Here is a 10,850-nt window from a genome sequence, read left to right as displayed (position 1 = left end):
TGAATTTCATATTAGGAAAATTATAGAAAGTAAGACAGATCAGCGGAAATTATCATTAAGTAGGTAGATGCGCTAGGCAAAACCTTAGCTGAGGTTTTTGCTCTCCTTCTCTATTTCGCAATGTTGTCATTTGGACCCAATGAAGTGAGGTAGGGCGAGACAGAGTAGTGTTTTGTTATCAATTCCTCACTATGCACTGATTCTTTTGGAACCAATGTATTTTATTGTATTGCTTTTATTATTGTACTTTTATGATCTTTACTTTTTAGATCGAATAAAGTGATGATGATGACTTGTCTGTTTACATTTGATCTGAACTCGCGTGTGTTGAAATCTCTCTAACAAGCAATAACATACCAATGTGTAATGCACATGTGTGTAATGTCATTTAAGAAGTTTAAACAAACACACCTGTATAATGTTATTACAATTTTGAATTTGGTGCAAGCTGCTTCCGTGATAATAAACACTTACACAAAAATGGACATCAATCCAAAAATCAAAAACTGACCCTACAGGTGTGTAAACCTAAATTTACTAAACTAGAAAATGAAAAACATATGCTTTACACATTATTGGGCTAATTGAAATGTAATATATCGCAGAAATTGCACTTGACAAGGTGGGACGTTTGGTTTAAAACAACTGTTAAAGAAATGTACGTTCCAAACTTGAATCAATTAAAATATTTATCAATTAAACATTTCTCCTTGTCTACTGCATTTCCTGTGTTAAATGAAATGTTATTTCTGCCATTATTATTTTAAGGTGCAATGGGTATGTTTGTATTTTCTTTACTTATCAAATAAAAATAAACACATCTGTATTAACACTTAAAATAAATATATGACAAATCCATTTGTTGGTGTAAGTGTCCAACATTTCGATGAATGTTTGCATCAAATTTTAAATGTCTATCACATAGATGTATTACCAGTGTATGGAATTTACAAATTAGACAACTAAAAAAACGGTTGCATTTTCAGTCATCATTGTAAGTAAAAATATATGCATCACATTTTAATCAGTAACAGTTCTAGGAATTAAAGAATAGCAAAAGAGAAATAATCTCAGGACAAGCTTGGTAAAGTAAAATAAAAATGTAAATGACATTGGAGTGTTGCCCCAAATGTGTCTCCTACACAGACTGCCAAAGGGGAACCTCCTCAGTAAGGGGCATCCAGTGGGGACAGAGCAGTAACCTTAAGAATCTTTTTTGGGAGGGGTGGGTTTGGGTCAGGGGTAATGGCCAGGAAAGGCAAGAATCAGGAGAAGTAAAGATAGGAGGGGTGGGAGAGGATTGGGTTTGAGAGGCAGAAGGAGCTGCAGTGTGTAATGTGCATGTGTCTGTTGCATGTGAGTCAGGTGTATGTTGTGTATGTTTGTGTGTTTGTTTCCTGGCAGGTGTATATTGTTTGAGTGAGAGTGTGCATTTGTGTTTGGTGGGTGTTGGTTTGCAGGTAGGAATGTGTTTGGATATATTTCTTCATTTTAAAGCTTTTATATAGCGCTGGCTAGACCCAGGGGTGTCAGAACGCTTTACAGGAGTGTGAGGAGGTACGGTACTCAAAACATTTGATCAAAAACATTGCAATCGAACGAATATACCAAAACAAAAGCAGATAAATACGAATGCTATTTACAAAGGAACTTTACTAAGCTCAAGTGGGTATAGAGTAATTAGGCTAAGGTGCATTGGGTGAAAGTGAAAAAGAAAAGATATAGAAAGGGGGACAGAGAGAGTAGGAGTTAGGGGAATAGGAGATCAGTGGGAGGCCGTGCGTATGGCTAGATGTCATAAGTAACAATATCGGCAGGGAGGGTGTTTAGGGGGAGGACAAAGAGTAGCGTGAGGGGCGAGTTAGGAGGGAGAATAGGGAGGGGAGAGAATTGGAGGGCAATAGTAGGGGAGCCTGACGGGGGCGCAGAATGGGAGACAGTGTCAGAGGTAGACAGTGTCAGAGGTAGGTATCATGGACCCCAATATTTGTTGAGGAGGTACAATTTGTGGTCTTTTTTGAAGTTGAAGTAAGACGGGTTACAGCATAGGTCTTTAGGCAGGGAGTTCCAGATGGAAGGAGCGTTTCCGGAGAAGGAGCGAGCTTGTGTGCATTTCTTCTTTAGCAGAGGGGGGATTAGAATGAGGGCGTTGGTGCTCCTCGTCGGTCGTGTGCAGCAACGCTTTGTCCACAAAGCGTTGCCAGAGAGGTAACTTGGGGTGTTTTGGTGAAGGGCTTTGTGCTTGATACATGCAATCTTATAGGTGGATCTGCCTTCGATGGGTAGCCATTTGAGGGTTTTAAGGGTGGGGAGATGTGGTCAAAACGTTTGTAGTCAGAGATAAGTCTAGCAGCTAGTTTGAGCACAGATTTGAGTGGTGCAAGGTGGACTTTAGGTGTTCCAGCGAGGATAACGTTACCATAGTCGATTCTCGACAAGAACAGCGATTGGACAACACATTTGAAGTAATCAGCCGGGATAAAGGGTTTAATTTTCTTGAGATGACGGAGAGTGAAGAGTGCTCCTTTGGCTGAGGTTTTTATGTGGGAGGTAAGGGCAAGGGTATTATCAATGGTGATGCCTAGAGATTTAACTGAGTTGGAAGTGGTGGGAGAGCAGTTAAGAGCATTAAGGCCGGATATTCAGTCTTGTATGGGGAGTGGGTTGTTTTTAGGGGAGAAGAGAATGATTTCGGTTTTTTAGGGTTGCGTTTGAGATGATTGTGGTGGAACCATGATTGGATCTTGGACAAGGTATCATTGAGGTGTAGGACATCGGAGTGGGATTTAATCTGATAGTAAACTTGAGTGTCATCGGCATAGAGGTGGTAATTGATTCCTGCTTGTTTGAGAATGAGGATGAGGGGTTCAATGAAAAGGTTGAAGAGAGCGGGAGAGAGAATGGATCCCTGGGGGACACCGAGGGAGATTGGAGTGGGGTTGGAAAGGCAGTTTTCTATTTTGATTTGTTGTGTTCTGTGTTGGAGAAAGGAGGTGAACCAATTGAGGACCTGGCCATTGAGGCCAAAGCGGGCTTTAAGAGTGTTAAGTAAGACAGTGTGGTTAACTGTCTCAAAAGCAGCGGATAGGTCAAGGAGGATGAGTAGGCCATTGTCGAGTGAGTGATGTATATCGTCAACAATATTGAGCATGGCAGATTCTGTGCTGGCTCCTTTTCTGACGACAGAGTCAAAGAGGTCAAAAGTGTTGATGTGATTATCCAGTTGGAGCAGGGCGCCTTTTTCAAGGGCTTTGGAGAGAAGAGGGAGGTTAGAGATAGGTCGGAGGTTATTTGGGTCGGTGGGACCTGCGTTGGGATTTTTGGGGATGGGTGTGATTTGAGCCAGTTGGAGGGTGGAGGGAACACACGCCGTAGCCTGGAAGTAGTTTATAATGGTGGTCCAGACTGGAGCAATGATATGTTTTAGGTCTTGGACAAGGTTAGAGGGCAGTGGGTCTTTGGTGTGAGAGGATGGTTTTAGCTTAGTGATGATGTTATAGACTTTGTGTTCAGTGACAGGGTGAACATTATGCCAGGAGGCATTGTTTTTTTGTTGCTGGGGGAGAAAAGGGTTGGATTCAGGTGGGATGGTAATAGACGAGAGATAGGAAGGAACCGACGGGGGATTGGATAGGGATGGGGATTCAGGAGAAATGTCATAAGAAAATAGTGGGTTGGGAGAGAGGGGATTTAAGAGGAAGAATTGATCTATTTTGGTGATTTTGTCAGAGAAGAATTTAGCAATTTCTTCGCATTTCTCATTTGATGCCATCAGCTTTTGGTGGGCAGAGGATGTTTGGCTTTTGACGATGCTGAATAATTCTCTAGGTCTATTTTTGGCCCTATCAATTTGTGTGCGGAAGAAGGAGGCCTTTTCATTGAGGATGTGTTTTTTGTAGTTGGGCCCAGCAGATCGGAGGAGGGCTAGATGAGAGGGGGATGGGTGTTGCCTCCAGATTCTTTCAGACTGTCTAAGAGAGCATCTTTTGTTGTTGAGATCATAGTTGAACCAGGATTTGGAAGGTATGTTTCTTGATATCCTTCTCAATTATACAAACAGAGTGTTCCATAAAGAAACAAATCTTAACTAAATTAAACAATGATACTGCAAATGGAACTTCTAAAGAGGAAATGGAGATGCTGTCCACATTATGTGAACTTCTGTAGAAGTTCAGAGTAAATGGAGAGCGTGTTTAGCATGAGGTTTAACACTCAAGAGAGATTAGAGTGCTAGAGAGTTCTGATCTCGTCCAACTACTAAAAAACACCAATTAAATGCACACTCGAAAGTCCCAGCAGGTCCACCGATATGCGGCCTACTTTCCTGGTGGCCGCCATTTTGAGGTCAGGCGCTCCGGTTATGTTCTTATATGCCGAAGGCGAGCCCTTATCCCAGGAGCCCTCCGGATGAGCCCCCACCAAACCAGTACCGATTGTTCCCGACCTCTACCCCGTGTGTGTTACAGATCGGGGGGCGGGTGGAATGTCTGCCGGTCAATCAATGTGGGCAGCCGGTGGAAGCCAGCCAAGTGCATGATCCACCACACAAAGATGCTGGACACAAACAATTCCCCTTTGTGTGATGAGGAATGGGGGCGGGGTCCGTCAGTTAAACAGGGCGGGCAGCCGGAGGGAGCCAACCAGGAGCATGTGGGCATCCCGCCCGCAAGACACCTCTGTGTGTCCTCACCCAAACGGGGCGACCCCACACCATCCGTCGATCGGCTCAATGGTGTCCAAGGCGCGAGCCCCGCTCTGAGGCCCGCAGGCAGACCAACCGAGATGAGATGCCCGGAGGATTCTCCAGTTGCCCCGGTCTCTTCCAATTGCCACAGGTCTCTCCCGGGGCGTGAGTCCCGCTCGGCGACCTGTGGCCAGGCCAGCCGGAAAGAGATGTGAAGTGATGCCTGGAAAGTTCCCAAGTCACCACCAGACTTTACTCGGCCACGGAGCTGCTCGGATTCAATGGAGGCGCTGAAGACCCAACCAGGCAGATCGAGGATGGTCGTGATCGCTTCAGGACCCCAGGCGGCAATGATAGAGGGTGGAGATCACCTCCGCCGAATTCAACGGTCGCCGCCAGTCACTCCCAGGTCACGGAGCACCTTGGATCCATGGAGGCGCTCAGGACCCAACGAGGCAGAACGAGAAGGGTCGCGATCATCTCGGGTCCCCAGGCAGCGTAGTTGGAAGGAGGAGAGCCCCTCAGCCAGACTAGCAAGTAGTCGTAGGAAGAGGGTAATCGTCCGTTTTGAGGCAGGTAAGTTGATGTAATGGGATCACGAAGTTGCTGAAGTAGTTTAACGTTGAGGTTCTAGCAGTTGTAGTCCTTTGACAGTTACCAGTCTACACATACACATTGACACACAACAACACATGCAGAGACATCATGAGCCCCACCAGGAAAGTTAAACAAGCATAGACGTGTCTGCTGTTGAGGTGGCTGTTGTGGTTGTGGTGCCTGCGGGTGTATATTTTGCCATTGCATGTGGGTCTGGTGTATGTTTGGATGTGTGTGTTTTTTGAGGTGTTTTGGATTTGGGTGAGGGTGTGCGTTTGTGTTTAGCTGGTGTTGGTTTGCGTGCAGTTGTGTGTTTGGATATGTCTGATGTTCAGGTGGTGGTGTGGTGGTGGTTGTGGGTGTGCTAGTGGTTGTGGTTGTGCTGGTTGTTATGGGTGTGGTGGTGGTTGTTATGGGTGTGCTAGTGGTTTTGGGTGTGGAGGTGGTAGTGGTGCTTGTGGGTGTGCTGGTAGTTGTGGGTGTGGTGGTGCATGTGGGTGTGGTGGTGGGTGTGGGCATGCCGGTGGTTGTGGGGCCTGTGGGTGTAGTGTCAATTGTGTATGTATGTTATTTGTGTGTTTGCTTGTGTTTCTTTGTGTGTTTGTGTTTATGTGTCTGTGTGAGTGTGCTGCTTGAGTCTGTTGGAGTGGCTGCATGCAAAGAAGTGTGTGTGCTTGGGATGGGGTGGGAGTTTTGAATTGGGATGAGGAAGAGACCTGAGTTGGGGCACAAGGTTTGGATGGTTGGAAGGACGCACATGATCTCTGCAGGCCAGACATAGAACTGTGAATGGCTACCATTTGTTGCATTTGGCAACTAAGGCCCTGTATGCCATTCAGCAGTGCAGTCTGGCCTATAGAGATGCTGTGTAAGAGGGCAATAGCCTCCTCACTCAGTAGAAAACAGGGTGACAGGGGCAGAGGGTGAGGTGCTGGTGGCGAAGGGGACCCCTGCCCTAGGGGGGCGGGTTTTCTGATTTCTCTTCTTTTTTGCTGCTAATTTCACCTTCACTTCTTCTACATCACTTTCTGCTTCTTTTATTTCTGAATTATTTTCTGCTACAACTATATTTTAATTTAATACAGCCTTCTTTTTTTCTGCTTTATTACCCTCCACCTTCGCTCTCTGCTTCTTGTCTATTGGCCAGGCATTTCTTTATACTTCATACCCTGTTCTTCATCTTCTCTTCCTCTCACTCTTTGTTTATTTTTCTACATTTCAGAGTTTACCCACCAGTCAGCCACCGAAAACTCAATCGCTCCTCACAGCAACTCTGCGACGCCCTCACCGACCACTTACACAACAAGATAACAACCATCTACACAAACCACGATCCCAAACCTACGGACCTCTTCGGCATCGCAATGACCACTATCGCTGAGCACCCGCCCACCAAATCGGAACAACTCCACACACTGAACACAACTACTATTTATAACTCCATCCACTCGGGGGCACCCACCAACCCAGACCTCCACCAAATTTTTAAACTAGGAAGAGACAAAATCAGCCATCAGCTCCCCACCATCCTTAACACCTGCATCACCACAGCCACCTTTCCCAATGCCTGGAAATAGGTAGAGGTCAGACCCCTTCTCAAGAAACCCTCTGCAGACCCCAGCGAGCTGCAGAACTACTGGCCCAATTCACTACTCCCACCTCCCACCAAAGAGGAGATTCACCTGCCCTGATCCTGCCTTCAACACCATCTGCCCACCACACACTCATTGACCGACTGCGCCAGATCGGAATCACAGAAAACTCGCTCAAATGATGGCATCCTTTCTCAAGGGTCGCACCCAGAGAATGCGTCTCCCTCCCTTCACCTCACAACACAGGCACACCATCTGCAGTGTCCCTCAAGGCTCATCACTCAGCCCAACCCTCTTTATCATCTACATGACACCACTCATAGACATCGCCAGATCCCACAACATCAAAATCATCTCCTACGCCAAAGATACCAAACTTATCCTCACACTCTCAGCAGACCCCACCTCTATGAAGACCAACTTCACAACTGTATGAATAACGTCGCAGCCTGGATGATAAACAACTGCCAGAAGCTCAACATGGACAAAATTGAAGTCCTGATCTTCGGCAGACACACCGCACTGTGGAACAACTCCTGGAGGCCAGCGTAACTCAGTCCCACCCCTGCTCCAAAAGACCGAGCGCACAACCTCTGCATCATCCTGGACAACGAACTCTTCATGAAACTTCAGGTCAACGCCAGCTCCTCAGCCTGTTTTCACACTCTCTGCATGGTCTGCAAAGTCTTCAAGTGGCTTCCCTTCAGCACCAGGAAAACGGTGATGCACACCCTCATCACCAGGTGGTTGGACTACGGCAACACACTCTACACAAGCACCACCACCAAACTCATGGAAAAGACTTCAGACAATCCAGAACGCAGAAGCCAGACTGATTCTCAATCTACCCAAGAGGACCCACATTAACCAGCACCTGAAGGACCTCCACTGGCTCTCTATACAGAAGAGATGCAAATTTAAGCTTCTGCCCCTCGCCTACAAAGCCCTTCATGACCAAGGACCCAGGTACATGAACCACCGCGTTAATTTCCGCCGACCTCCCAGTAACCTCCGCTCCGCTGCATTCTGGGACTTGTAGTTTCACTTTTTAATAGTATACCAAATAAGGTAGGGCAAACATTAGGTTAGGTATCAAACTGTTGCACATGATATGGAAACTCCTAATAGACATGGAAACTGAACACTTGAACACTTCAGTCACTAGTGAAATTCTGCAGATTATTTGTGTGACTTCTTTTGCAGACTGTAAGAAGCATATATACTGCCACCTCTTCACCAGACATATCATATTGCTCATGACATAAATTATGGAAAGACTCATAGAAGTTGGAGTACCATGTTTGAGTACCTCATCCAGTGCACATTTTGTTCTTTGTATTTTGAGATCTGAAGTCCTGATTTTCCCCTTCTAAAATCAGGACTGAAGAACCGGGGGGTCTTAAAGGAAGACCACCCAGCAATGCAGGGAACACCCAAGTCCACAGCTTCCTCCAAGTATGTTAAAAAATGGGAGACCACACCACTGGGAGTGAAGAAACACTGGTTTATTTAACCTGCCACAGACAATCTCTAGAGATGGAAAAGTATCCGTGACCCACTGGAAGGTAGGTGACAAGAGACTGCTCAACTTGCAAGGAGCACGCAGCATCCCTTATAGGACGTGGACACTCCCCTCGCAAAAAGTCCATATAGCTTGTGGGGATGGAGATACAGATCACCTGCCCTTTGTCACGGAACTTGATGCAGGAATGGAGCAGTCTAATCCTTAGGCACATCACCTGCCTCTTGCCACGTAGTAAGAGCAGGAATGGAACCCGCGGGTGAGGTCAACTGCCATCTCAATATTCCTGGAACATTTTAGCATGGGTGCGGTGAAAAGGTCAGCTCGAGGTGCAGGTCAACATGTACGTGGTCAGTGAAACAGAGACGAAATGGACGCTTGTAATCACAAAATGGTGGTGCACATGGCAACTTAGCAGATTCAGGTTTTACAGTCCCTCCTTTTGCCATGGGCAACACCTCAGTCAATATCAATCCACAGACGTTCGTCTACAGCTTGTTGATACAGTATTTTACTATCTTCGATGCGTTGAAACGTTGTAGGTCGTGTACATCCGACAGCACAGACAGAACAGAGTGTGGGCCGCAGTGGATGCACAGACAGCAGAAGAACAGAAGAGCTAGCAGAATCAGTTAGACCGTTACCATTTTCCAACCCCAGGAGACGAGCAGTTGCCAGAGTCCAGAGCTCCAAGACCAGAGAGTTCCAGTTTTTTGATGGATTTCGGAAGCAATTCGGTGAAGCCTTGAGATAGCATCATATACTGACTGTGACGAATCAGGAATATACACACAAAAGCTTGCGCCGATGATGCGGTAGGCTCCACCCCTATACGCTAAGATGACGTTCAGCACCATACGATTTTGGAGGGCAAACATGCGGGTGGCATCAAGTTCGAGAGAGTAGTTGGTCAGTATTCCTGCAGTCACATTAATTGTTGCTTCAAGGACTCTGGTTAATCTTCTGATCTGGAGGCTGTTGGACATTGGACCCCAGTACAGCAACAGTCCTTTCATAGCATCATAGTACTGTCGACCTGTGGTGTCTGTCTGGTTCGCATCTGGCAATTGTCTATTTTGGCGGTGGTACATATTGTCTCTGTTGAAAGCGGGTGGTAGGAGGAAAGCAATCTAGCATGTACCACACCAGTCGGGAGGTAACCACGTGTAAGCTTTGTTTCCACACACAAAATGCAATCCTGTAGGAAGGCGGAGATATGGGGTGAAATTGCCATAAATCATTGTGGTATTGCATAGACTGACTCCTACCGGTATTTTTCCTCGACCTTGTAGACATAATGTACCAGGGCATGATGTAACAGAAATGGCAACTGTTTTAGCTCGAATGGTAACAAAAGTGTAACCCCATGTACCTCGCATAGGGGTTCACATGATAGTACGCATTGGTGCCGAGTCAGAGGCATTACAAGTGGTATTGTGTGCATGGAATGTCCAAAGGAAGGGCTGGAATGTGGTAAGGTTGCCAGCGTTGCCACGTGAGGGAAAGACGTTTGTCAAGTTGTACATTAGAGCGCAAGTATAAGCAGACGAGGCAGGGAACACTAAGAACTGGATGGTGTGTAGAGTTGCATGAGGTAGAAGTCCACAAACATAACAGTCAGTTGCTCCCGAAACTTGATTAAACTGGTGCAGCATTTGGATGAAAATATTATTACTGAATTCAGAATGTCTGTTGAAGTGAGAATCAGGCCACGGAGCATGCGAGTGTTCAGGGACTTCAGATGGTTGTGGGGTGTGAGGCAGGACAGTATGATGGGCTGGAGCTGTTTCTTCAATAATCCATAACACTACACTGAACAGAACAGCAAGCGTAGTGAGGACAAACAGTACTATTGTCCGGGTACTGTAAACTTTCATTCTAGCTTTCTTCAGCGTGGTGGTGGTACCACGGGTGTATGCGACCTCTGGATCCATACCTTTCCCATGTCGTTGACTGTTTTCCTCATCGAGGGAAATATTGGCAGACCTGGATGATGGCACTTGTTGGTAATCATTTTTCAAGGTGGTGCGTAGCCTGTGGTACTCATGAATAGGGGGGATCGTGACATATTCGGGCTTTGGGGATATTGGTCTGACATCATCGTAACCTCCAGCCATAATAGCTCTACAAGTGTCCCGAAAGTACTGCAATGTCCCTAATAGCCACCGATAGTTGTTGGTTGCTTCACTGACCAATGTCTGTCCCAGTAAACCACTACTAGGGGTACCCAGGACCCTCAGTCAGATTTTACTACCGCCCTGCAGCAATGGACAATGGAGTACTAACGGCCCTTGAAGCTGGGCTTGTTCTTCAGCCGAGCCTTGGATCGGAGGTAGTATCCGTCTGTTCCTTCGTCACAGAGTTCTAGTTCAGGTTCTGAATCTGAGTCAAAGTCTATTGGTTTATTGTGGGTCAGAACTTCTTTGTGTACTTTCACGTTGTCTTCAGTTATGGG

General features: G+C 46.3%; 1 pseudogene; it reads right to left on the bottom strand.

Moving 5' to 3' along the window:
* Nucleotides 1-9,027: 9,027 nt before the first annotated feature.
* Nucleotides 9,028-10,512, bottom strand: LOC146809017 (uncharacterized; annotated as a pseudogene).
* Between the last annotated feature and the right edge of the window lie 338 nt (nt 10,513-10,850).

Source organism: Triturus cristatus, chromosome 7 (assembly GCF_964204655.1).
Source record: "Triturus cristatus chromosome 7, aTriCri1.1, whole genome shotgun sequence".
NCBI lineage: Eukaryota > Metazoa > Chordata > Amphibia > Caudata > Salamandridae > Triturus > Triturus cristatus.
The sequence above is the reverse complement of the archived record's forward strand: the minus strand, read 5'-3'. Positions and strand labels throughout refer to the sequence as shown.